Below are 25,602 nucleotides of genomic sequence, written 5' to 3' on the forward strand. Positions count from 1 at the left end.
TGTTGTTTTATTTCTGACAGTCTTCCATTATATCCTACAGACAAATCTGTGAACAGAAACAAAGTAGAGAACTGTCCCTGCTCAGATGGAGACAGGTTTAAATTTGACAGTGTTGAGAAGCAGGTATGCACTCCTTATTGTCCTCCTTCACTGCATTTCTTTCTTGCCCAGTAGTCTTGTCAGCTGACTAACTCATGTTCCAAGTCCTGGATCAAAGCAAATAAAGGTATGTCCTTAATAATGAATAAATGAAAGATATGTTTTAGGTACAGTAATTCAGCTCTCAAGTTATGTATGCTACAGTTATAACTGGGACCCGTTGAAACATTGAGACTTTTAAAGAACTGACAGCAAACCTGTGAATGAACCAACCCAACATAAAAATATACCATTGATTTACCATAATTAAGAAAAATTAGATTTTAAGATCTGGTACTGTGGAAGTCTGATTGGTTTATTTCCAAATTCTGCTAGTTCCATTGATACTTATTTTAAAAATCATAGGTATTTATATATAGATTATGATTTCAAAGTCTGAATTGAAGAAATGGAACAGAATTCATTTTTACTGTGTCGGAAATAGCCCGGACACAGACAGACAGACTTCATTTTAAAGTCCCAACACATGTTTATTTAAACAATGCACACAGTCCAAATATGCGCAACCCAGTGCTACAGCACCAATCACCCCAATAGTCCAGGCCAGTCCACAATACCTTCAGGCCGCCTCTGACTCTGACTCTGAGACCTCATCCTCTTCCACCCGACTCCAGCCCTGAATGAAGGGAGGCGGCCCCTTTTATAATCACCCGGATGTGCTCCAGGTGGTTCCCGGCAATCTTCCCCTGACACGCCCCTGTGTGGCGGAAGTGCCGGCTGTCTTTCTGGAAGCACTCGGGGTGTCTCATTTTCTTCTTCCCCCCAGCACTTTCTGGTGTGGCGGAAGTGCCAGGGTCCCAAGTCCTCCAGGCATAAGGACACCCCCTGGCGGTCTGGAGGAGGCATAAGCCCTCCTTCTGTCCTTCTGGGCGTCCCGGCTGGGTACCACCCCCAGCCACGTGCCACAACTGAAAACAAAAATATATGTGTTCAGTTGGGTACAACATCTTATTATAAGATAAAATAGATATTGAGTTTTGGCATTAAGCTTATTATTTTTGTTCATCTTTACACTTCATGACATCTCTTTGTATAATAAACACCTACTTGATACGTTGTCTTGGCCATTGTACATGCAAGTCCATCTTATATTCATTGCTGTTTCTGATAGGTAGAAAAGGTGCTTTTTACATTGTAAGAAGATGCTATATAGCGCCTGACCCGACACAGATTGAACACGGAAGGCACGTGTAAAATAAAACAAATACTTTCATTTTCTTCGTCTGTGGGCTATGCCTTCCTCGTACCCACAGACATAACACATTCCCAAAGTACAAGCACTAATGTAACACAAAAGCACAAACACTTTTCTCTGTCACCACCATTCCTCCCAGGCAACCTTGTCCTCCTTCCACCCGACTCTGGCCACTGAGTGGTGGTCGCTGGCTCCCTTTTATTGGGTACCCCGGAAGTGCTCCAGGTGGTTGATTGCCAACATCCGGCTGCACTTCTGGGTAAGGCGAAACCAGTGCCCAAAAGGGGTCAGCTGCTCCTGTTGCAGCACCCCCTGGTGGCACCTGCGGAACCCCACAGAGCTGCACAATACTCCAACCCCCATAAAGCCCTGGAGGAGTATGAGGCACCGCTGCAACCCTGGGAGGCTGCCATCTAGCATCCAGGGGGAGATACTGGGCTTCCCACCCTTGTCCCCTTTGCAGATGTGGTGAAGGGGCGTCTCGGCCAGGCATGGGCCTCGGCCATCCGTCACAACATACAGGTTTGATTTTTTGTGCTTGTTTTTTTTTGGATCAAATGCTTATAATGCACAATGCTTGTGCAGAATTAGCCATCAAATAATAATAATTTGTGTGCATTTCTGAGAAAAGCCGAAATAAGCACAAATCCATCCATCCATCCATTTTCCAACCCGTTGAATCCGAACACAGGGTCACGGGGGTCTGCTGGAGCCAATCCCAGCCAACACAGGGCGCAAGGCAGGAACCAATCCCGGGCAGGGTGCCAAAAGCACAAATCTGTTATACTGAAAAGAGTTCAACTTTCACTTGTGGTGATTCATAGAGTGACAACATCTTTCACTGAAGGTGCATTCCTGTGTGTCTGGTTGGACACTTGACCTGAAAATAAATGGTGGGATCACTCTGATCATACTCTTGCCCAAGATAGGTACTACTTTGTAAGAATGGAGACCTTCCTTTTTTGTTGCTAGACAGATATGTTCACAAAAGCAATCCTGGGATCACTAGGTAGAAGTCAAACACAAATACTATATTTCAAAAGCAGCAATAGGTCAAAAACAGTATTCAGTAAATAAATTGAATATCATGATAGAGGATGTGGTGAGTCACAATGTGGTAACGATCTTATTTTATGTATGTGACAATTTATATCTTTTACTTTTGTTCAAATAGTAATTGGGCGATTACTTGAGGCGTTGAAGGTGGAACCGAAGAAAGCTCCTGTGAAAGAAAGGGCAAGGCAAGACAACTCCACAAGAGTGCTACATGAGTCATCCAAAACCTGGACATGACGACATATTCTGGAATGAGGGACTGAGCTGCAAGGGGAAGAAGAACAGTAGTGAAGCCATTTCCAATATGAGTAAAGAGTCAGATAAAAACTTTGATATCTGACAACTTCTATATTATTTTGGGCACTGTGCGACTTTGTGAACTTGAACTTTTGAGTTTCTCTGACACTTTATGTCACTTGATCAACTTCCTTTTGTTGTTTATATCACTATTTAAACCAACAAAGAGCATGTTTTTCCTTGACTCCACTTGGTATTCGCTGAAATTCTTCTATCTTCCCCCTCGCTTATCTTTTCACAGAACCCCTTAAGCTTAAGGGCTATTTATATTGATTTGCATATTCAACAACGCGTAATTCTGGGAGGAGACGGGGCGGGACAGCAGGCGCGTGCACGTGCGTTACTTTTCATGCTGACCGGGATTTATGTAGCGGAAGAACATGGAAGTTGATGTATGCACAGATTTATGCATCTGGATTTTTTGTACGTACGCATATTTCCACTTTTTTCCATATGCCATGTTTTAGTGTCACCACAGGGTAAAACACAGTAGCAACATGTGACGAGTGTCTTGTCACACTTATAGATAATCTAACCTAGACACAGTTAAAATTTCCAACTTCGCCACCCAGTTTTATTAGGAGACTGGGAACTCTTGAGATTTACAGATAATAGCACACAGGATTCTTGAAACTGGGCGGTGAGTAAACACACAATGAAAGACATAGCAACAATTGCAATAGTAACTTGTATTACACCAGACAATATAAAAATACACCAAGAAAAAAAATAGACAATAATTTGAAAATATCAGGAGCAAAACCCTTTTTTAAATAAAAAAGACAGTCCACACTTTAAAAGTCTGTCAAAAACATAACGCCGGAGGATATAACCTTTAATTGTGCAAAGTCCTGTTTGAGCACTGTGTACCAAATGATCACGGAAACATTCTGTTCACTGTTGTTTCCTAACAGAAATTTTGCTGAATTGTCGAATCCCTGTCAGAAACTCTTCCTCATGGAGTGAGTGTTCTTTTTTCACTTCTGTGCTCCTTGTGTTGCTGCAACAACCTAGGCTTCGTGAGTCTTCCCTCTCTTGCTGGACCCACAACCGCATCTTCCTGATCAAGTTGTCTCTTCCCCCCTTGCCTTGGAGCCCTTGTGCTCTTTCTGAGTCGTCTTGACAGCATTCTCAGTTGGCTATCCGTCTGTCTGCACCATCTGAACACCAACCACTGCCCAGAAGTATATATCTGCTTCAGTCTCTGCCTAGACCGACATGACGATGAATTAAACAATGGTACATACCAATTTCTTCACTTGACAAATGATGCAAACACTGGTTAAAAAAAAAGTATTGTTGCCAACTATCAGGGAGTACACATATCACTGTATGCTGAATAGAACCCAATGTTCCCATACATGTTAATTTTCAAGTCAGGTAAATACAGTGGAACCTCGGGTCACGATCGTAATTCATTCCAAAACTCTGGTCGCAACCCAATTTGGTCGTGGCCCGAAGTAATTTCCCCCATAGGATTGTATGTAAATACAATTAATCCATTCCGAACCGTACGAGCTTTATGTAAATATTTATACGTTCGCTCGCGCTCTCTCTCTCTCTTGCTCACTCGCGCTCGCTGCACAGGGAATGCACAGGGAGAGACTGAACACGTATGGAAATCATCGGCGCATACGAACCGGAAGGGAAACTGTCCTGTTCATCACCCGAGTGTGTGGTCGTGAACAGATGCAAAAGTTTGGCAAACTTTTTGGTCATAACCTGATTTGTACATGGTCCGAGATGTTCGTGATCTGAGGTTCCACTGTACAAACATTTTCCAAGGAAGCAGGCAGTTCTGTTATCACAATATTGTATTGTATGTATGTTTAAGCAGCTCAAACTTCAAAGCAAGTGACTCTTGCAAGGCAGGTTAATATCTATGTCCTATAGACAGCCGTCACAATAACCAGATAACAGGATTATTCAAGACATTTGCCTTTTCACTTATTACTGCAGTCTCAACAAAGGGGGTCTATCATCCCTTCATCAATTGGATTTTGCATTTATTATTTACATGTATTTTTTGCCTAAGAGAAAAAAAGAAAATCACCCATTGTACAAAAAAAAATATTCCCCTGTTGCAAACGAGTAAACAAATAATTGTATAATACACTTTGCCAACATGTTCTTCATAATTAAAAACCTTAAATGAGATACACATTAACCATAACCAGTGCTAAAGATATCCATAACAACTGTGGCTTCTCAAGAGGCACTAGAGAAACTGGATGGGACACCAAAAAATCTCTGCATGAAACAAAATTATAAAAATAAGCTCAACTAGCCAGGACAGAAAAGCAAAAAAAAAAAAATATATCTATACATTAGCGCAGTCCCTCACTAACATTTCAAACAAAGTATTAACAAGCAAGTTGTTGCTTGCAAACGGGCTTTAATAAAATGGAGTTTGTAATATCAAAAGTGAGCAACTGCATGCATTTACATAGATAGATAGATAGATAGATAGATAGATAGATAGATAGATAGATAGATAGATAGATAGATAGATACTTTATTAATCCCAGGGGGAAATTCACAAATATGTATGATTCCAAAAATGATCTGCTAAGAAATGGCAGAAATGACTAAAAGTGCTGAGAATTACATGCCTCTAACCTTTTTAAAACCTGACAGTCAAAATGTACAAGAGAAACCCCAACACTCCATTTCTTGTTTTGGTCAGCCTTAATATAATAAATGTTTAGTCAAATAAACAGAATAGTTTTTGACCTGGGCTCTCGATTGAGTAGGCACTTCAGGCTATTCTGCTGGTTCATTTGCAGGATTGTCCTATCCTGTGTTGTGGCCCATTTTGAGCCCACTTTGAGCTTTCCCACTTTAAACTCTCGTCTGTTTTTGACTCATAATTTGTATTTATGGACTATTTACATTTCTGTTATTTAAGTAAAACAAATAACAATCCAGCAATCTAAAAAAATTATCTGTTTAATTCTGGGGCTGGGGCTTTTAATGAAATCAGTGTCCTTTAAACATTCAACATTAAACATGATTATTCACAGTCTGTGATGGCGAATAATGCGCTGAGTCTTACCTCCTGTTCTGGGAAACATAATGCTTCACAGTCCCTTATGCTGGCCCATCAGGTCCTCTCCTGAATGACTTCACCTCATTCATATGAAAAGAAAAATTATTCTTTCAGAAATGAACCCGGGTTCACCTGACTTTTTCCCATCGAGTTGAGTAGCTTTCCCTCTTGCTTTTTTTTTTTGTAACGTCTGCCTCTCCTATGGGTCTGGCATTCTCTTCTCCTCCTCTGGCTCTACCCCTTACAGTCTGTTTGGCCCTCCAAGCTTGTGATCAATTCCCCAAGAACCATTGGCTGGCGTTGCACATTCAGCCATTTATTCCATCATTAACAGGTCTAGGGGAGGGTGCACACTGCCAGTGATACCCACAGATATCCATGACAATTGTTACACCATTGCAATTTCCAATAATTAATTAGACAATTCAGTAAGACTCACATTTAACTTCTTTTTTTACCATTTTCTAAAGATGGGCTTCTTCCTTCTTAAACTTATATTAATGAAACCTAAAAACAATTGTGTCAAGAAACTATGTATTTATTATATAAAAATTAAATATTTATTATTACAGTTTATTGAATAACTCTCTTTTCACATCTTTTCACATTCTAACCTATGTTTGAGCAGAATTTTTTCAGGTGCTTATATTTCTTTCCAACCTGTAAAGATATGCATATTGGGTTAACTGACAACCCTATTGGTCAGTGGAATTATGTGGAATGACCAGTGCAATGTAGAACTCGTTCTTCACATGATCCAGGAAGATAAAAGCTAGTTCGAAAATATTTCAGTCTTACGCATCTAGTGAATCTGAGTAAAAACATATGAGTATCAAAAAGATATCTAGATACTTTCCATCAGTGCTAACCACCAATAAAAATTAATTTAATCATGCAGAAATGCTGGAAACCTGCTTGTTTTTATTATTATACAGATTTTGGACAATGTGAATATTTAATTTGTAAAAACTAATTTTTAAAAAAGACCTGGCTATTGAACATTTTAATCTGCTTTTCTTTTATTTACACACATTATGTGACAACTGAATATATACAGATAATTCCTTAAAAACACTAAAAACTCTTCTGTCATGTTTGAAGTATGCAGCAAGAAAACACCTCTGTATAATGGAAACCTCTACATTTGTACACCATATAATCAGATGTTATTTTAGATGTATTTCAAACAAGAAATGTTCACATCCATCTTATTGTAGTTATTTTTTTTAAGAAAATCTATATTGCTGCTGAAATTGCAAAGCAGATTGTTCATTGCAGCGTTGAAGTCAGGACGTCAGAGCTTGACTGTTTTCTTTGCATTCAGTGCCTGAATGTCAGAAAGCTTCTTTCTCAGCCTCTCTTCTGTCACAGCATGTCTCAGTTTTTTGACATCAAATATAATCATCTAAGTGGGGTTTCATCGTGTGAGTGTTATTAAGAGCAGTGATGAATGAAAATGATGAAGGTGAAATACTTTATATTAGATTCTGCATGCAATACTAGAAAGCAATGAATTTTATTTAATAAGATCCCAGATGACAACAGAAAGCAATAGACACTGAAAGAATTTTTAATGCAGGCATTTTTTTTGTGATTTCCCCTATTATCTGGTATTAAGAAATATTAAAAACATACTAGGAAAGCGGAAAAGGGTAATTACATTCATTGTCTTTGAAATGCTTTTATTTAAAATAAAATATTTGTTATGTCACTTAAATTATTATTTAAAATAAGCGATGAGTATTAACAATATAATCTTAAAAGACGTACCCATAAATACCATCTACTAACCAATACATGCTGTATATCAGCCATAGACCAGGTAAACGAAAGGTACATAAGCTCCAAGGTTTATAAAATCTAAGTAATAAACTAGCGCAAAGAAAAAAAAAATCAGTTACTTAATCAAGGTCAAAGAATTTCTATGTGTAGAACAATTAAGCAAGATCAGCAGTAATTTAGTTTTTTTAATTCTTCAATCTCACTAAACACATACATGATTTTCAAATGTTTTATTATGTATATACTGATTATGTCATTTTGGACATTATTAAGGCATCTGTCAAAAGTCTATTGTTTGTTAAATGTCTCTTAAGTTTGTACTGCACATGCTTTGTTAGAGGGCGGCACAGTGGCGTGGTGGGTAGCGCTGCTGCCTCGCAGTTAGGAGGCCCGGGTTCAGTTCCCGGGTCCTCCCTGCGTGTAGTTTGCATGTTCTCCCCGTGTCTGTGTGGGTTTCCTCCGGGCGCTCCGGTTTCCTCCCACAGTCCAAAGACATGCAGGTTAGGTGCATTGGCGATTCTAAATTGTCCTTAGTGTGTGTGTGTGTGTGTGTGTGCACCCTGCGGTGGGCTGGTGCCCTGCCCGGGGTATGTTTCCTACCTTGTGCCCTGTGCTGGCTGGGATTGGCTCCAGCAGACCCCCGTGACCCTGTAGTTAGGATATAGCGGGTTGGATAATGGATGGATGGATGGATGTTTTGTTAGAAAGAGCAGGTACGTTTTAGCTTGCAAGGCAAGAGTTAGAGAATGCCAGGTTATTAAGAGAATAGTGCGATGAACTCAGTTTAATTTTGAATTCAATGTCACAATCACAAAACTTAATAAGGAAGACAGAGATCAAACAAATGCAAGGAAGAATTTATACATTTAATCATCATTTTTAATGATTGTTTTGTGTGTTGTAGTGTTTAAATTTTTTTTGTTTTTCTCAAAATAACATGGTATTTATTTATTTTATTTGTTTCTTTATTATATTTCTGTTGTTCTTATGATAAACTGATTGAGTGATTAATGCATCATAAAATCTGTATTACAGTATGTATTTTATGTGGATTAAGTGTATCATTTCAAGACTAGTACAATTTTATATATATAATGTACTTTGCCTCAGGTTGTATTATTTAATGCTCCGGCTCTACTAATGCCTATTTTAACACCAGAATCCCTGAAGCCTACACATTGCCAGGACCATGTAAATTGAATATTTTCTTCTCCTTTCGGTTATATTCTTGAATAAAAGTGCACTTGTTTTTGATATGTCTTTTGTGAAAGTGTTTATTTGATATGTAGACTTCAGTTTTAACACATTATACACATTATTAGCATTTTGTCAGTTATTACTATAAAATGAAAAAAAAAGTTTCTAGTTTTAGTTATGTGTTCAACATTTCTTGCCACGCATTTGCTGTCATCATAAATTTACACAGACCGTTGTAGACACGGAACACACATGAAATGCATCAATTGCAAATAATTATATATTATTTACCCAATACAATTCCAGACGCCTAACTCCGAGATAAAGAGACTTCAGCTCTGAGAATTTTGCATCTAATTTGACTTCAGCTGCCTTGGTGGGGGATGAGAGCAAGCTGTTTGTGCTGGGGATTATAATGTTAAAAACAGTGGATTTGGTACCCAAAAATACTGCCTTTCTACTGGAAGTGTTCATTGCTTATGTGTGTGAATGGTGCACATCACTTAGTAACTTGTTAAGGCTGCAACATGGTAGTGGAATTCCACTGTTCTCATTGGAAAAAATGAGCAAGTTTATAAAGATGTAAACAACTTGAATCCTAAAGAATGGAGGACTAGAAAATATTGTTACTTATGACGAGTTCTATTTTCTGAGTAACAGAGACATGACAGCTTCCTTTCTCTACCTCATCCACTAAGACTGGACATTAATAACCTAGTTGATGGCTGCACTGTTTTTGTATTATCTGTACCACTGGCCAACTTAATGTTGAGGCTGCTTCTAGCTGCCTTGTGTCTGTTCATCTACACATCTACCTAATCCCCAGACTAGACAACACATAATCAATGTTTCCTATATATGAATTTTGTGAGCTACCACCAAGGCACTGTAACTGACTTATTTCTGTATTGCACAGTCAACCAATGGACAACACAATTAGCAACAGCCTTGATTCTGGATTTTTCGCTTAGCTGGGTGACTTAGAACCAGACATCATCTGTCATTTCAGTTCTTCTAGTAAAAGTCAACAGCTATCTAGTTTGTTTTGCTTATTAACATGAAAGGCAATTGTGACTATTTGAATAATTGGTTTTAATCAGATGACATCCCCCGATTTAGGTTCTATGTTCTGTACATTTTTAAGTAAGATAGATTCAGTTTCTGGTTACAACCACTGGCTTGTTGTTTCAACACAACTTCATCTGACAAGTAGATACATAAATTAAGAAACTCAAAAATAATTTTGGAATCCAGTAAGCAAAAAAGAAACACTTTTTATTTAAATGTTTTCTTAAATAGCTGAATTAGGACATTGATAAATTCAGGCTATTCTGAGGGCAAATGAGAAACCAGCTTAATTAATGAAGCAGCCACATTGCACTAGGTTGCAAATTGGAGATGATAAACAGCACAGAAGAGGCAGTATCAGTACAGTAGCTACATATAGTGGGCATGTTCAGTCTAAATGTAAGAGAAAAACGATCTACTGTAGAGAATAAAAGTTTCACAGAGCAGGAGCTATGAAGCTAAATGAACAGTCTGAGAAATTTGCATAATAAGGCTTTGAAATTCACTTCAATTTAGCACTATTAATACTTTCAGTGAATACAGACACAGAGCTTAAATATATTTACAAATATGATGCACATACATGCAAATCATTAAACCATGCAGCTTTTATTTAGGTAAACAAATAAGTTAAATAGACAGAAAAAAATATAAATAGAATAACATTTTTTCCACTGTGTTTTTATTATTTATTTTACTTAGGTTTAATTTGCTGGTGATCTACCATTGTTTCTAGGGATTCAAAATAGTGGCAACACCATGATGTTATGGAGGTGTGGCCATATGGTATGGTGAATGTGACCATATGGTGCTCATATGATGTCACTGAGTCATGGCCACATGGTTTTGGTTGCCATTTACAACACTATTTAAATTGACCTGCAAGTACTGTAATTTCTTAATTATTTTGGTGCAGTTTTTTCATCTGTAAATATTATTTTTCAACCATTTTTGTTGTTTTTGTACACTTCTGTATCCTTGCTTGTTTGTGGCTGTTATCTTTTCAATTTTCTTTTCAGTTCAATGACGCTGAAATCCTTATTAAGGAGGTCACTTTGTGGGTGCCAGCCACAAGTCAGGGGTTGAAGAATGTTCTTTTGAAATAACATTGTGATCCTGTGATACTAAATCTGAACACAGGTTGTCATTCTTCAATTAAGACTGTTGGATTTCCTTTCTTATTTTTCAGGTTGGCTAATGTAAATAAATCTTAGAGTTATTAATATATTCATCTGTTAATATGAAATCCTAATCAGGTAAATCCTTCTAGAGAACTTTCTTATATACGCAACAATAATAATTTCAGTCAATGCAGATAAATAAACTTGCTACTTTCTTGCTCCCCATTATTGCTACAACGTATGGCTTTCTAATAAAACACAGCATGTGTTCTCATTAAAGTGATTTTTTTTTTAAATTTAATTTAGCTTTACTTTGTGAGGAACAACTTTATGTAAAGTCCGTTTCATATATGAGTAGTAGTCAATTTGATAGGACAGGTATAAGGTTTTTATAACATCAGCACATATTCTCACCATTTTGGTTTTAAAGCGATCATTTATTTAAAAGGGAAGAAGCAATTTAATGGTGATTAAAAATGATCTGAAATGGTTTCATTAAGAACTGAGATAATTACATTCTGTGCGTTGACACATGGATGTTAATTAAATTGAAAGTATGATTATGATAGCATGTAGGACCATTACAATCCTGAGGTACCCCAAAGAGTTTATCATGGAAAAAGCTTTTGCTGACATAGTCAGTTTCCCCATCTAGGTGAAGATTTAAATCACCTAGGAAACTTATTTTACAATAATCCTTTCCAATTGGGATAACATGCAGCAAAAGCACATCAAAAGATGCAAACTTATGTAGACCTTTAATGAAATTCACAAAACATAATAATAGATCTTTCTAAATTTTCTTCATCCACCTCATGTGTGATTTTTCAATAATGTTGTGTTCTACAGATCACCTAAATTTAAAGATAATTTATATAAAGATTTCTTGATATATATTATACAGTACATGATATCTGTTGTTGAGCTATGTTTTTCTGATTGCAATAAATATTTAATTAAATGATCATTTTCATTATACAGTATTCAGATTAGTAAACCATTTTATACTGTTTCTTAAATATGTTGTTTATCTTCCTTTTCTCAATAACTTTTTACAATTATCAATTTCTATGATACTGATCTAAACTTAGGTATTTGACAGTCTACAATCTCATTAGTCTTATTTCTATTTTCATTGTATGACTTTATGGCAAGCCAAATTAACATTTAGAGATATCTCAAAATGAATTTTATGATATCTGGAAATGCATTTTAGATATCTCAAATTGAATTATAGATATCTAAAAATACATCTATTTTAAGATATCTAAAAAGAATTGTATGATATCTCAAACAGATTTCAAGATATCTTGAAGTGATATGCCGTACATTTTCAGATATCTGAAATGCATTTCAAGATATCTTAAATGCAATTTGAGATATCTTGAAATATGTTCATGTGCAATTTGAGATATCTCAAATACATTTCAAGATATCTTAAAATACATCTATAGGCATTTTGAGAGATCTGAAATACATTTTCAGATATCTTAAAATAGCTTTCTGCACATTTCAAGATATCTCAAATACATTTTCAGATATCTTAAAATAACTTCCTGCGTATTTCAAGATATCTCAAATACATTTTAAAATATCTTAAAATAACTTACTGTGTATTTCAAGATACTGTATCTCAAATACATTTTCAGATATCTTAAAATCACTTCCTGTAAAATTTCTTATACTTTCAATGGAACTTTCTGCCTATTTTAAGATATCTCAAAATGCATTTAAGATATCTCGAAATGCACAGGAAGTGATTTTGAGATATCATGAAATGTATTTGAGATATCTTGAAATGTGCAGGAAGTTATTTTAAGATATCTTGAAATGTATTTGAGATATCTTGAAATGTGCAGGAAGTTTTTTTAAGATATCTTGAAATGTATTTGAGATATCTTGAAATGTGCAGGAAGTCATTTTAAGATATCTTGAAATGTATTTGAGATATCTTGAAATGTGCAGGAAGTCATTTTAAGATATCTGAAAATGCATTTCAGATATCTCAAAATGAATTTGGGATATCTTAAAATGAGAAGGAAGTTATTTTAAGATATCTCGAAATATAATTTAGATATCTTAAAAAGCATTTAAGATATCTTGAAATTCGTTGTTGTTTCAGATATCTGAAATACATTTTTAGATATCTAAAATTAATTTCATGATATCTTAAAATGGGTCTCTGCTCTATTTCAGATATCTAACAATGTATTTCAAGATATCTAAAATTGTATTTCAAGATATCTAAAATGCATTTTAAGATATCTTTAAAAGGACACTCAATTATTTCAAGATATCTCAATAGCATTTTCAGATATCTACAATACAATTTAAGATATCTCAAATACATTTCCAGATATCTCAAAACAGCTTCCTGTCCATTTTCAGATATCTCAAATACATTTTCAGATATCTCAACATCACTTCCTGCTCATTTCAAGATATCTCAAATACATTTTAAGATATCTTATAATAAACAAGAAGTCCCATTGAAATAATAGGCAGTTTTACAGGAAATGATTTTGAGATATCTTGAAATGCATTTAAGATATCTTAAAATGCATGAAAGGTCAATTTAAGATATCTGAAAATTCATTTGAGATATCTTGAAATGCAGACACAATTGTTTTGAGATATCTGAAACTGTATTTGAGATATCTTGAAATGCATTTGAGATATCCCGAAATGTATTGCAGATATCTTAAAATGTAAAGGAAATTATATTAAGATATCTGATATTTTAAGATATCTCAAAGCAAGTTTCAGATATCTTAAAAAATAAATTACATTTTAAGATATCCGAAATTCATTTTGAGATATCTCTAAATGTTAATTTGGCTTGCCATAATGACTTAATACTTGATTTTTCTTGCAGTCAAACAAAATAGTGAATTCTGCTTGCAGTGTCAGTTGTCCTTTGGAAGGCTCATTTTCTGGTGATCTTACAAATCTGTAAGGATTTTGGAGATTTCGATGTTCTATGGTAAAACTTGTAAATGTCTACCAAAGCAAGCAGAATGCAACTGGTTTCCTTTCTCAGTGGTGACCACTGAAAATAACTACCCACTATCTGAGTTTCCTTCACCATTTTAGTAGGTTTTTAAAAAGTTTCCATTTTCAAGAGGGCTTTTGGCATTGGTGATGCTCTTTTTAGCTGCTTTCACTAACATCCATATTACACTAATCTGTCAACACCAGCATGACCAAACTGTCTATGTCCTCATTTACTGCTGTGATGGCACACATTGCCTTAAACAGAAAGGTGTTTGCTAAAAACATAATCAAAAATATATTCTGATTGTTTTAGTCAAGCATCGTACTGCTCAACCACTCACAGCACATTCAGTAACTAAAAAACTTGTCCCACAGGATTCGCATCTCGACACCCAAACACTTATCCTAAAAGATGCTACAAGAGCTAACTACAATAACAAAGCAATGATCACACAAACTGAAAGTGTTTTAAAAATGTCTCACATTTCTATTCAGTTTATTTTTATGTGACGTTCCTCACAGTGTATAGGCTCAGAGCGCCTGCACAGATCCACAAGTACTGCATTAATAGCAATTTGCTATACCTTACAGTATTTACATACATGAACACACAGCAGCTTCAATTTGATTAATATAAATAAATCATGACATTAAAACTGACATATGGCTAGATGACAGTGGGGAATAGGAAAATGAAACTCCAGTCAACAGCGTTCCTTGAAAAAATTGACGGTGGACCCCACATGAGTTTTTATAGCAGATACGTTTTCAATCAATGGCAGAGAAAAGCCAAGCAAAATGACACCTTTTATTGGCTAACTAAAAAAGTTAGCCAATAAAAGGTGTCATTTTGCTTGGCTTTTCTCTACATTCATAATGGCTAACACGGTACAACACCCTAGTACAATAAATGGCAGATAAAGTCATAATCAAAGTTATAGGCAGAAAATGATAACAGTGATATCCATCTATAGCAAAATACCACTAAGAGAAGCATAACAGTAGAAAGTCCATATTGCAAGCTTTTACTTTTGAGCCAATAACTAACAAGGTTGCAATATAAATATCTCATCAGCAGCTCTATTCAGGGTGTACTAAGTAATACATTTTCGTCCTATATTTTAATGCTGAAATCACTGAATCGTTTCATGCAAGCAGGCCGATCAGTTCATTGATATTGGGTCCTGTAGCTAAATGATTGACTGAAAACACAGTCATTTTGTTTATTGTTGAAACTCTAGTGATCTGAAGGTTCTGTTCTTCTAATGTACACTCTACTATGTATGTACTGATAAGTTGTTAAGTAAATGGTCCCCAAGTCATGTAAAGATTTATTTGTAAGAGAATTTCAAAGTTAGCCCTAAACTTAAGAGAAACCTAGTTTAAACACTTAGGAGCAGGAAGTATGTGGTCATGCTTCGCAAATCTAATAATAATGTTTGTGACAACATGTTGAATTAACAGAAAGCTACAAATAGAATGATTTGAGCAGTCTACAAACCTGTACTAGTTAATTCTGCTGAAGATGAATGTAAGAATTTATTGAATGTATCCTGAAGACACCAAGATAAAAAAGCATTTAATTTTCTTATATATCAAAGCTCAGGTTTTCTAAGTTAGATGTGTGGCTGTATAGCTGTCTTTATACAGTATGTAAATATGAGTGAAAATAACTGCTTTCTAACTGTATCTACCCAGGGTTGCAAGTGACAGCACGAATGGGCCTAGTTCAGAGCCCTGATGGGCACCATATCTAACAATCAAACATATTGGCAATGTACTCTACTCTAAATATGAAACAAATGACACAGGGAGGTGCCAAAAAGCACAGCATCATTGTCAAGACTTTGTTAAGAATAGTGTGGCCCACAGTGTCAATAGTTGCACTTAAGTCTAACAATGCAGCTTTTCTTTAATCAGAGATCAACAGAATGTTATAGACGCCTCATTTTACTGTTGTTTCTGTATTGTAACCAGTGAGAAAGTAGACTGAACATTTTCAATTAAGTTGAAATGAGAAAGGTAAGTATACAGCTATGTTGTTTTAAGGATATTAAATCAGTGAGGTAAATTTATCTAAGTTGGCTAATAATTAATTGTATTTGGATCTACAGTGATCCCTCGCTATATCGTGCTTCGCCTTTCGCGGCTTCACTCCATTGCGGATTTTATATGTAAGCATATTTAAATATACATCGCGGATTTTTCGCTGCTTCGCGGGTTTCTGCGGACAATGGGTCTTTTAATTTCTGGTACATGCTTCCTCAGTTGGTTTGCCCAGTTGATTTCATACAAGGGACGCTATTGGCAGATGGCTGAGAAGCTACCCAACTTACTTTCTCTCTCTCTCTCTTGCGCTGACGTAGGGGGGTGTGAGCAGGGGGGCTGTTCGCACACCTAGACGATAGGGACGTTTCTACCTTCTGTGTGCAGCTGCTTCCTGAAGGACATGCTGCACAGTGCTTCGCATACTTAAAAGCTCAAAGGGCACGTATTGATTTTTGACATTGTTTTACTCTGGCTCTCTCTCTCTCTCTCTATTTCTCTGCTCCTGACGGAGGGGGTGTGAGCTGCCGCCTTCAACAGCTTTGTGCCGTGGTGCTTCGCATACTTAAAAGCAAACAGCCCTATTGATTTGTTTGCTTTACTCTCTGTCTTTCTGACATCTGCTCCTGACACGCACTCCTTTGAAGAGGAAAATATGTTTGCATTCTTTTAATTGTGAGACGGAACTGACATCTCTGTCTTGTCATGGAGCACAGTTTAAACTTTTGAAAAAGAGACAAATGTTTGTTTGCAGTGTTTGAATAACGTTCCTGTCTCTCTACAACCTCCTGTGTTTCTGCGCAAATCTGTGACCCAAGCATGACAATATAAAAATAACCATATAAACATATGGTTTCTACTTCGCGGATTTTCTTATTTCGCGGGTGGCTCTGGAACGCAACCCCCGCAATGGAGGAGGGATTACTGTAGTTTTATTTTTGCATTTGGGTCTTAGGAACAGGTTTCAGTTTAGATATTAAAGTTATGATTTCTGTTATTAAATTAAGATTACTAAATCTGATTAGTGTATTTGCCTGTATAAAGCATTTTCAAATACATATGTCTATGTGAAATATTGTAGCTCACCTCAATGACTATAGGATATAGGACAAGTCATAGAAGCATAAGTAAAACACTGTAATGATTGTGTAAGTTGGAGAATTAAAGTGAGAACAACAAGTGTTCTGCGGTGGGTTGGCACCCTGCCCAGGATTGGTTCCTGCCTTGTGCCCTGTGTTGGCTGGGATTGGCTCCAGCAGACCCCCGTGACCCTGTGTTCGGATTCAGCGGGTTGGAAAATGGATGGATGGATGGACAACAAGTGTTTTGTCATGCTTTTCAGTGGAAGTAATAGTGGGTTATTCAGTTTCCTTGAGTATTTTAATGAATAAAATAGGGTCGATGCTGAATCCTAAGATAATTATCATTTTGACAAAGCTTTAATAATCTAATTTTAAGTAATGCAATATAGAACATTTTAATAGGTAAGAAGAAAGATTGTTATCAGCAAAATGTCCGCCAATCCATATGCTTCCCCTGCCGGTTTGGCACTCAGTCTATATAGTGAATTCAATTTTTAGCAACTTGGCAAGAAACTGTTAGCACTTCACTTCTACAGACTGACTAAGGGTATACTGTAAATTAGAGTAAAAGCTAATATATGATAATAAACAATTAAGACATTCTGGACTCTTCCCCAAATAACACAAGTTCTCTTTAAATTGTAGCAAACCTGTATTGAAGAAATAGCTTTGGACTGATAGATCTGACATTTGTGTTTTGCTTTAATTTTTTCTGATTAGCCTATTAAATGGGATTTACCAAGTGAGGTACTGAACACTTTGACTGTGTGCCCTTCTTGTTTCCACAAGACGTAATGTATAAATTAACCGAGTCACTATACTTTCTAACAATCTTATGACTATACTAAATAGGTGGCTGTTTTAATGAGTCAGTGCCAGTCACTAGCCAGGGATAACTACTGATCATGCTCCTTAAACAGTCATTGTTTTTCAGTCTATACACAATAAGGTAAAAGTACAGCTGTTGATCTGAGTACAGCAGTCTCTTAGCTTGAGGAGGATTGTAGAATGCTTGACACAAATACAAATTATACAAATAATCTATTTCAATACTTATCAATGCTTGCCAAAATAATACATTTTGAGTTTCTATATTCTTACACTTTCCAAACTCCAGTAATAAATAATTCTGCCACTTATAATTCCTAATATAATTATTGAGTTAGTTCTACTACTCCAGGCACAGATCTTTTTATCTGTCACTCAGAATACTAAAAGAACTAGCAAAAGCAATGAAAGGACAGTTTGCCCTACACTAATATGTACTTGCTAAAATACTACATCTGATTAAAGCATGACATGTGCAATGGCCACCAGCAAAATGTTAATCACCACAATCCCCTCAGGAGTGATGTCCTCCAGCCACAATTTTCTGCAATCAATGACACTCAGTCTTTAAGGGGTAACCTTTAGGGATTAAACTGTTATGTCTTAGTGTTACATGCAAGGAAACCAATTACTGTTTAAAAGATCATGTTGTTCCAGTTATCTCAGGTACAACACTAAAATTCCAGATTTACTGTAAATGTAATAGAATACAGATGTAATAAAACACAGGGTGCATATAAAATACAATTACCCAAAACAGATAACGTCTTAAAAAGGTTAAAATGTACATGAATAAAGGAAAAAGAAAAGAAAGAAAATCTGTCAAGACAAAAAGGAGAAAAAATAAAAAAATAAAGTAACCTAAATGGACTTTTTCCTGTCATTAAATACAAAGTAGTTTTAGTGTAGAGTAAAATTGGCAAAATAATTAAAGCTTCATATTTTTTCAAATTTCTTAAGCAAATCCTTTACACCAAGGGAATCTTTTCAGCAGATCTTAACCTCAAAAGCCCTTAAATTTGTCATTTTCTAAAATTACTTCTTCTTTTTCGGAGATCTTAACACCTGGTTGATGTCAACACTTGAATTATAAACTGCCTTTTCAATAGAGCAGTACAATATCTGTCTTGAACACTCAACTGATTTTCTTGTATGATTAAAATGTTTCACTGCTCTCTACCAGTAAAATTTGAAGCAAAGTGGGTAAATAATACGACTTTGGTTTTACTCATTTATCTTTGTGCAAATTAAATCAGTATGATATTAGTAAGAACATACTTTAATTAATTTTTGAAAAATGCCTGACATTAGTATGCTGCCTCACAGCTGCAAAAATCAGAATTCGTTTTCTAACTGGGCTACTGTCTTGTGGCATTTGAGCATTCTCTCTGTTTTTATGTAGTGTTTTTTCTCCCTGGGTGTTCCAGTTTTCTCCTGTTTTCCAATGATTTGTGTATTAGTTTAACTGCCTTGTGATTGTGTGTATGTGCATGCCTTGAAATGGTCTGGCATCCCGCTGTGATTTGGTTTCTGCCTTGTTTTCAGTGGAGTCAGCACACTTTCTGGCTCCTCACGACAATCTAAAGGAGGAAAAAAATTCATAAAATGGATGGATGCATATTAACATCAAACATTGATATCAGGAACATAAAAATAAAACCAGAAGTACCTTTCTTAACTATTGAGCTCTGGGGAGTTTACAAGAAATGCAGAACTTCTACTACAATTTGAAAGAAAAATAGAAATAGTTTATTCTCTACTATTGTGTGCAAAATTGTCCTCTATGTGTTAAACAACATCAAGCAGTTCTGGATGGAATTTTTAGAAAGAAAAAAAGTTACCTGGGTCTGGCATGTAAAAGTACCTTTTATCATGCTTATGATCCTCTACAAACCTCATTATGCCTTTAATGATCACACCCTTAAGTGTACCCTTGCACTTAAAAAATGACCATCTTCTAATGAGGTCACAGTTGATTTCTCCGTACTGTGACAAAACAGGCACAGATCAAGCTCCTACAGTACACCATTTCCTTCATAGCAAAAAATATTTTCATTTTCTTTGAGGAGCCTGCATCTTTCATGGCCAATAATACTTAAAATAGTGTGCTGCTGGTTCTGCATAAAAAGTCTCATAATTTTGATTACCCCAAGAAAAATATTGCTGCTCAACTCTCCACCGAAATAACTTTTCTTTCTTTTTTCTTTTTTTTAAGTAAGTTTAAGATGAAAGTACATATTAACCCTTTTACTTTATTTTGCTTATTTATTTATTTATTTATTTTATTTTATGCAGAGCAAGAGAGGAGTATGGTACATTTAATTGGAGGGCTTTGTTGTGTCTTTCAAGGGGAAATAGACTGCTGCTGAAAGGAAGTGTAGAATCAACAGGCTTGAAATAACTGCTCTGTTCTGTACTTACAATTCAGCTGTACTTATTATTCAGTCAACTGTTGGGTTTAGATACACTTGTTTGACATGTATTTCTTCAGTACAGAGGCTCCTGCATACATCATAATTATCACTGAGTGGGATAGGTTTTTTTAAAAAACAAAATGGATGTACATGTTTACCTGCGTCTAATAATTTTGCTGATGGTAGAAAACCAGCTTTTGAAAAATAATTGCAGCATGGCATTCTTTTCTACTACTATAAATGTTTAAAACCCACAAGTTTACATGAGAAAGGATTTTCCTCAGTGGGATATCTGTCAGCATGACACACTGCAAATCTCGGACCACTAGCTGAGGAGCAGGTGAAAAGCTCTTTATGCCGAAGGTGAATTTTGCTGAAGTCCTACTGAGAAGGAAATATATCTGCCTGCAGATTATTGTTCAGTGATTATTCTAGGAGTATAGTTTTCTTTAAACAGTTTACCTGCTCTGCCATTCTTTTTATGGATTTTCCAGCTATTTTATACATTTACTCTATCATTCAGTACTACTTTACTATATTTTCATGCCTACAGCATGGTGCCTTTCCTAGAAAACAATATTTCATGGTGTAAAATAAAACATAGTACTATTTTTAATCAAAACTATTTCACATTTTTTTGTATTTATTTAACTTCTTATTGTCATCTTAAAATAAGCTATTGCTTTCAGCATTTGCCTAATATAGTGTAGTTAGAGTATTACCTTTTTCACATCACTCTGAGTTACTAATTAAAGAGGAAGGCTAATCAAAAAACACAGACACACAGAATTTTCACCACGAGAGGGGACTGGTGTCTTTTACCTACAATGACAGAAAAGTGTTTGTCTTTGATCTTTGACTGCATTGCTACAATTAGTTGATTTGGATGGCATACAATGGACTCTTGTGTGCATAAATAACAAGGTTACCACCTCAAAGATAGTGAATTAGCATGTGCTTCAGTAATACGATTATTTGCAGAACTCATATTTCTAAAATGCCATGTAATCCCTTACTTCTTTTTAAATTATTTTTATAGGTTTTATTTGAAGAAAAAAACATTTTCTACAATCAAGAATTACTTTTACAACAAAGAAAATAACATTAAGCACAATCAAGTCAAATTTAACAAGCCTGAATTCAACCTCTACCCGAGAGAGAGAGAGAGGAGAGCCAAAAGCAGGAGCAAATCTTTAAAAACAATAAAGAAGGGAGACTAATCTTTCCCCAGTATAAACTGTTATTCAAGAGTGTTATTAATTAGTTCTTGCCATATCTTTAAAAAGTTTTGAACATTTTCTCTAAGTGAGAATTTGATTTCTTCCAATTTCAAATAGCATAGAACATCAGTTACTCACTTACTTATAACAGGTGTGCTGGGATTCTTCCAGTTAAGCAAGGTAAGTCTATGTGCTAATAGTGTGGTATAAGAAATTACAATCAATTTGTCCTTCTCCAATTTAACCATCTGGGAGTACACCAAACACAGCTATTAATGGTTTAGGAGTGATTGTGACACCAAGGCTGTCTGATAGACATTCAAAAATATTTGTCCAGAATTATATTAATTTGGTGCAAGCCCAAAACAAGTGGCCCAGTGAGACAGGAGCTCAATTGCAACATTCACAGGTAAAATTTTGGCCTGGATACAGTTTAGACAATTTTAAAACAAGATAAATGTGCTCAATAAAAGATTTTAAGTTGAGTGATTGAGTGTTTTGCACATATGAAGCTTGAGTGTATTCTGTGCATGGATGCCTTCCACTCCTTTTCGGAGATGTTAAGTGAAAGATTCTTTCCCCACCGTACCCTAGGATCTTTGAAAGCATGGGACTTTAAAATATTTTTATATATTATTGAGATGTTGTCTGGGTCTTTAAGATTGACCGATATTTCTTCTGAAATAGAATTGGGTGGGAGATGAGGAAAACTGGGCAGGTTCCTTTTAGCAAAGTTTCTGATTTGAAAGTAGTGGGAAAATTGTGTTGATGGGAAGTTAAATTTGAAGTGTAATTGTTCATAAGTTGCAAATACAGCAAGATTTTATTTTTATTGCAGGCTTGTGTATATTTATCAATTTCTGTCATTTTCCAAATAAACCCTTATTTCGAAAAGAGAAATCAGGTTATTGTCTTCTGAGAAGCTCAATTATGTGGTTTTGTAAATCCTTAATATGGATTATTGTTAAGGATTACGTAGTCTGCTTTGCATACGGTTTCAGTAGCCACCAGTAGAAGCATCCATAACATAGATTTCCAGAGGTAAACATTCTGGTGATTGCATTATTCGTTCTCCTGGCTCTTAATTTTTCAAAAATAGATCAATTTGTGTTGATAACCCAGCCACAGGGTATACACAAACCAGTGTGTTTCTTCGTGCTGATCCCAAGCCAGGATAAATGGGGAGGGTTAAGTCAGGAAGGGCATCCAGTGTAAAATTTTGCCAAATCAATATGCGGACAACAATACAAATTTCCATACCGGATCGGTCGAGCCCCAGGTTAACAACGACTGCCACCAGTACTGTTTGCTGGCGGAAATTGGGCTACTGTTCGCCGAAGAAGAAGAAGGAGAAGAAGAGGGGGGAGACATGTCCAGAGGCAGGAGGAAAGGAGGAAGGTAAAGAGAGTGGAACTGAGGGTAGGAACTTTGAATGTTGGCAGTATGACTGGTAAGGGGAGAGAGTTAGCAGATATGATGGAGAGAAGGAAGGTTGATATATTGTGCGTGCAAGAGACTAAATGGAAGGGGAGTAAGGCCTGGTGGATCAGAGGTGGATTCAAATTGTTCTATCATGGTGTGGATGGGAGGAGAAATGGGGTAGGAGTTATTCTGAAGGAACAGTATGTCAAGAGTGTTTTGGAGGTGAAAAGAGTGTCAGGCAGAGTAATGATTATGAAGCTGGAAATTGGAGGTGTGATGATGAATGTTGTTAGTGCATATGAACCACAAGTTGGGTGTGCAATGGGTGAGAAAGAAGATTTTTGGAGTGAGTTGGATGAAGTGATGAACAGTGTACCCAAGGGACAGAAAGTGGTGATTGGATCGGATTTCAATGGGCATGTTGGTGAAGGGAACAGTGGAGACGAGGAGGTGATGGGTAGGTATGGTGTCACGGAGAGGAATGAAGAAGGTCAGAGGATAGTGGATTTTACCAAAAGGACGGACATGGCTGTGGTGAATACGTATTTTAAGAAGAGGGAGGAACATAGGGTTATGTACAAGAGTGGAGGGAGATGCACACAGGTAGGTTACATCCTATGCAGAAGAGTTGATCTGAAGGAGATTGAAGACTGCAAAGTGATGGCAGGGGAAAGTGTAGTTAAGCAGAATAGGATGGTGGTCTGTAGGATGACATTGGAGATCAAGATGAGAAAGAGAATGAGGGCAGAGCCAAGGATCAAATGGTGGAAGTTGAAAAAGGAAGACTGCAAGGTTGAGTTTAGGGTGGCGGTGAGACAGGCATTGGGTGACAGTGAAGAGTTACCAGACAGCTGGGAAACTACAGCAGATGTAGTAAGAGTGACAGCAAGGAGGGTGCTTGGCATGACATCTGGAAAGAGGAAGGAGGAAAAGGAAACCTGGTGGTGGAATGGGGAAGTACAGGAGAGTATACAGAGGAAGAGGATGGCAAAAAAGAAGTGGGATAGTCAGAGAGATGCAGAAAGTAGACAGGAGTACAATGAGGTAAGGCGCAAGGTGAAGAGAGAGGTGGCGAAGGCTAAAGAAAAGGTGTATGATGAGTTGTAGGAGAGGTTGGACACTAAGGAGGGAGAAAAGGACCTGTACCGATTGGCTAGACAGAGGGACCGAGCTGGGAAAGATGTGCAGCAGGTTAGGGTGATAAAGGATAAAGATGGAAACATACTCACAAGCGAGGAAAGTGTGTTGAGCAGATGGAAAGAGTACTTTGAGAGGCTGATGAATGAAGAGAACAAGAGAGAGAGGAGGTTGGATGACGTGGAGATAGTGAATCAGGAAGTGCAACAGATTAGCAAGGAGGAAGTAAGGACAGCTACGAAGAGGATGAAAAATGGAAAGGCCGTTGGTTCAGATGACATACCTATGGAAGCATGGAGGTGTTTAGGAGAGATGGCAATGGAGTTTTTAACCAGATTGTTTAATGGAATCTTGGAAAGTGAGAGGATGCCTGAGGAAGAAGTGTACTGGTGCCGATATTTAAGAATAAGGGGGATGTGCAGGACTGCAGTAACTACAGGGGAATAAAATTGATGAGCCACAGCATGAAGATATGGGAAAGAGTAGCGGAAGCTAGGTTAAGAAGTGAGGTGATGATTAGTGAGCAGCAGTATGGTTTTCTGCCAAGAAAGAGCACCACAGATGCAATGTTTGCTCTGAGGATGTTGATGGAGAAGTTTAGAGAAGGCTAGAAAGAGATGCATTGCATCTTTTTGGACCTGGAGAAAGCATATGACAGGGTGCCTCGAGAGGAGTTATGGTATTTTTTTGAGGAAATCTGGAGTGGCAGAGAAGTACGTAAGAGTTGTGCAGGATATGTATGAGAGAAGTGTGACAGTGGTGAGGTCTGCGGTAGGAGTGACAGATGCATTCAAGTTGGCTCTGAGCCCTTTCTTATTTGCAATGGTGATGGACAGGTTGACAGACGAGATTAGACAGGAGTCCCCATGGACTATGATGTTTGCTGATGACATTGTGATCTGTAGCAATAGTAGGGAGCAGGTTGAGGAGACCCTGGAGAGGTGGAAATATGCTCTGGAGAGGAGAGGAATGAAGGTCAGTAGGAACAAGACAGAATACATGTGTGTAAATGAGAGGTAGGTCAGTGGAATGGTGAAGATGCAAGGAGTAGAGTTGGCGAAGGTGGATGAGTTTAAATACTTGGGATCAACAGTACAGAGTAATGGAGATTGTGGAAGAGTGGTGAAAAGATGAGTGCAGGCAGGGTGGAATGGGTGGAGAAGAGTGTCAGGAGTAATTTGTGACAGATGGGTATCAGCAAGAGTGAAAGGGAAGGTCTACAGGACGGTAGTGAGACCAGCTATGTTATATGGGTTGGAGACGGTAGCACTGACCAGAAAGCAGGAGACAGAGCCGGAGGTAGCAGAGTTAAAGATGCTAAGATTTGCACTGGGTGTGACGAAGATGGATAGGATTAGAAATGAGTACATTAGAGGGTCAGCTCAAGTTAGATGGTTGGAAGACAAAGTCAGAGAGGCGAGATTGCGTTGGTTTGGACATGTGCAGAGGAGAGATGCTGGGTATATTGGGAGAAGGATGCTAAGGGTAGAGCTGCCAGACAAGAGAAAAAGAGGAAGGCCTAAAAGAAGGTTTAT

Source organism: Erpetoichthys calabaricus, chromosome 1 (assembly GCF_900747795.2).
Source record: "Erpetoichthys calabaricus chromosome 1, fErpCal1.3, whole genome shotgun sequence".
Taxonomy (NCBI): Eukaryota; Metazoa; Chordata; class Cladistia; order Polypteriformes; family Polypteridae; genus Erpetoichthys; species Erpetoichthys calabaricus.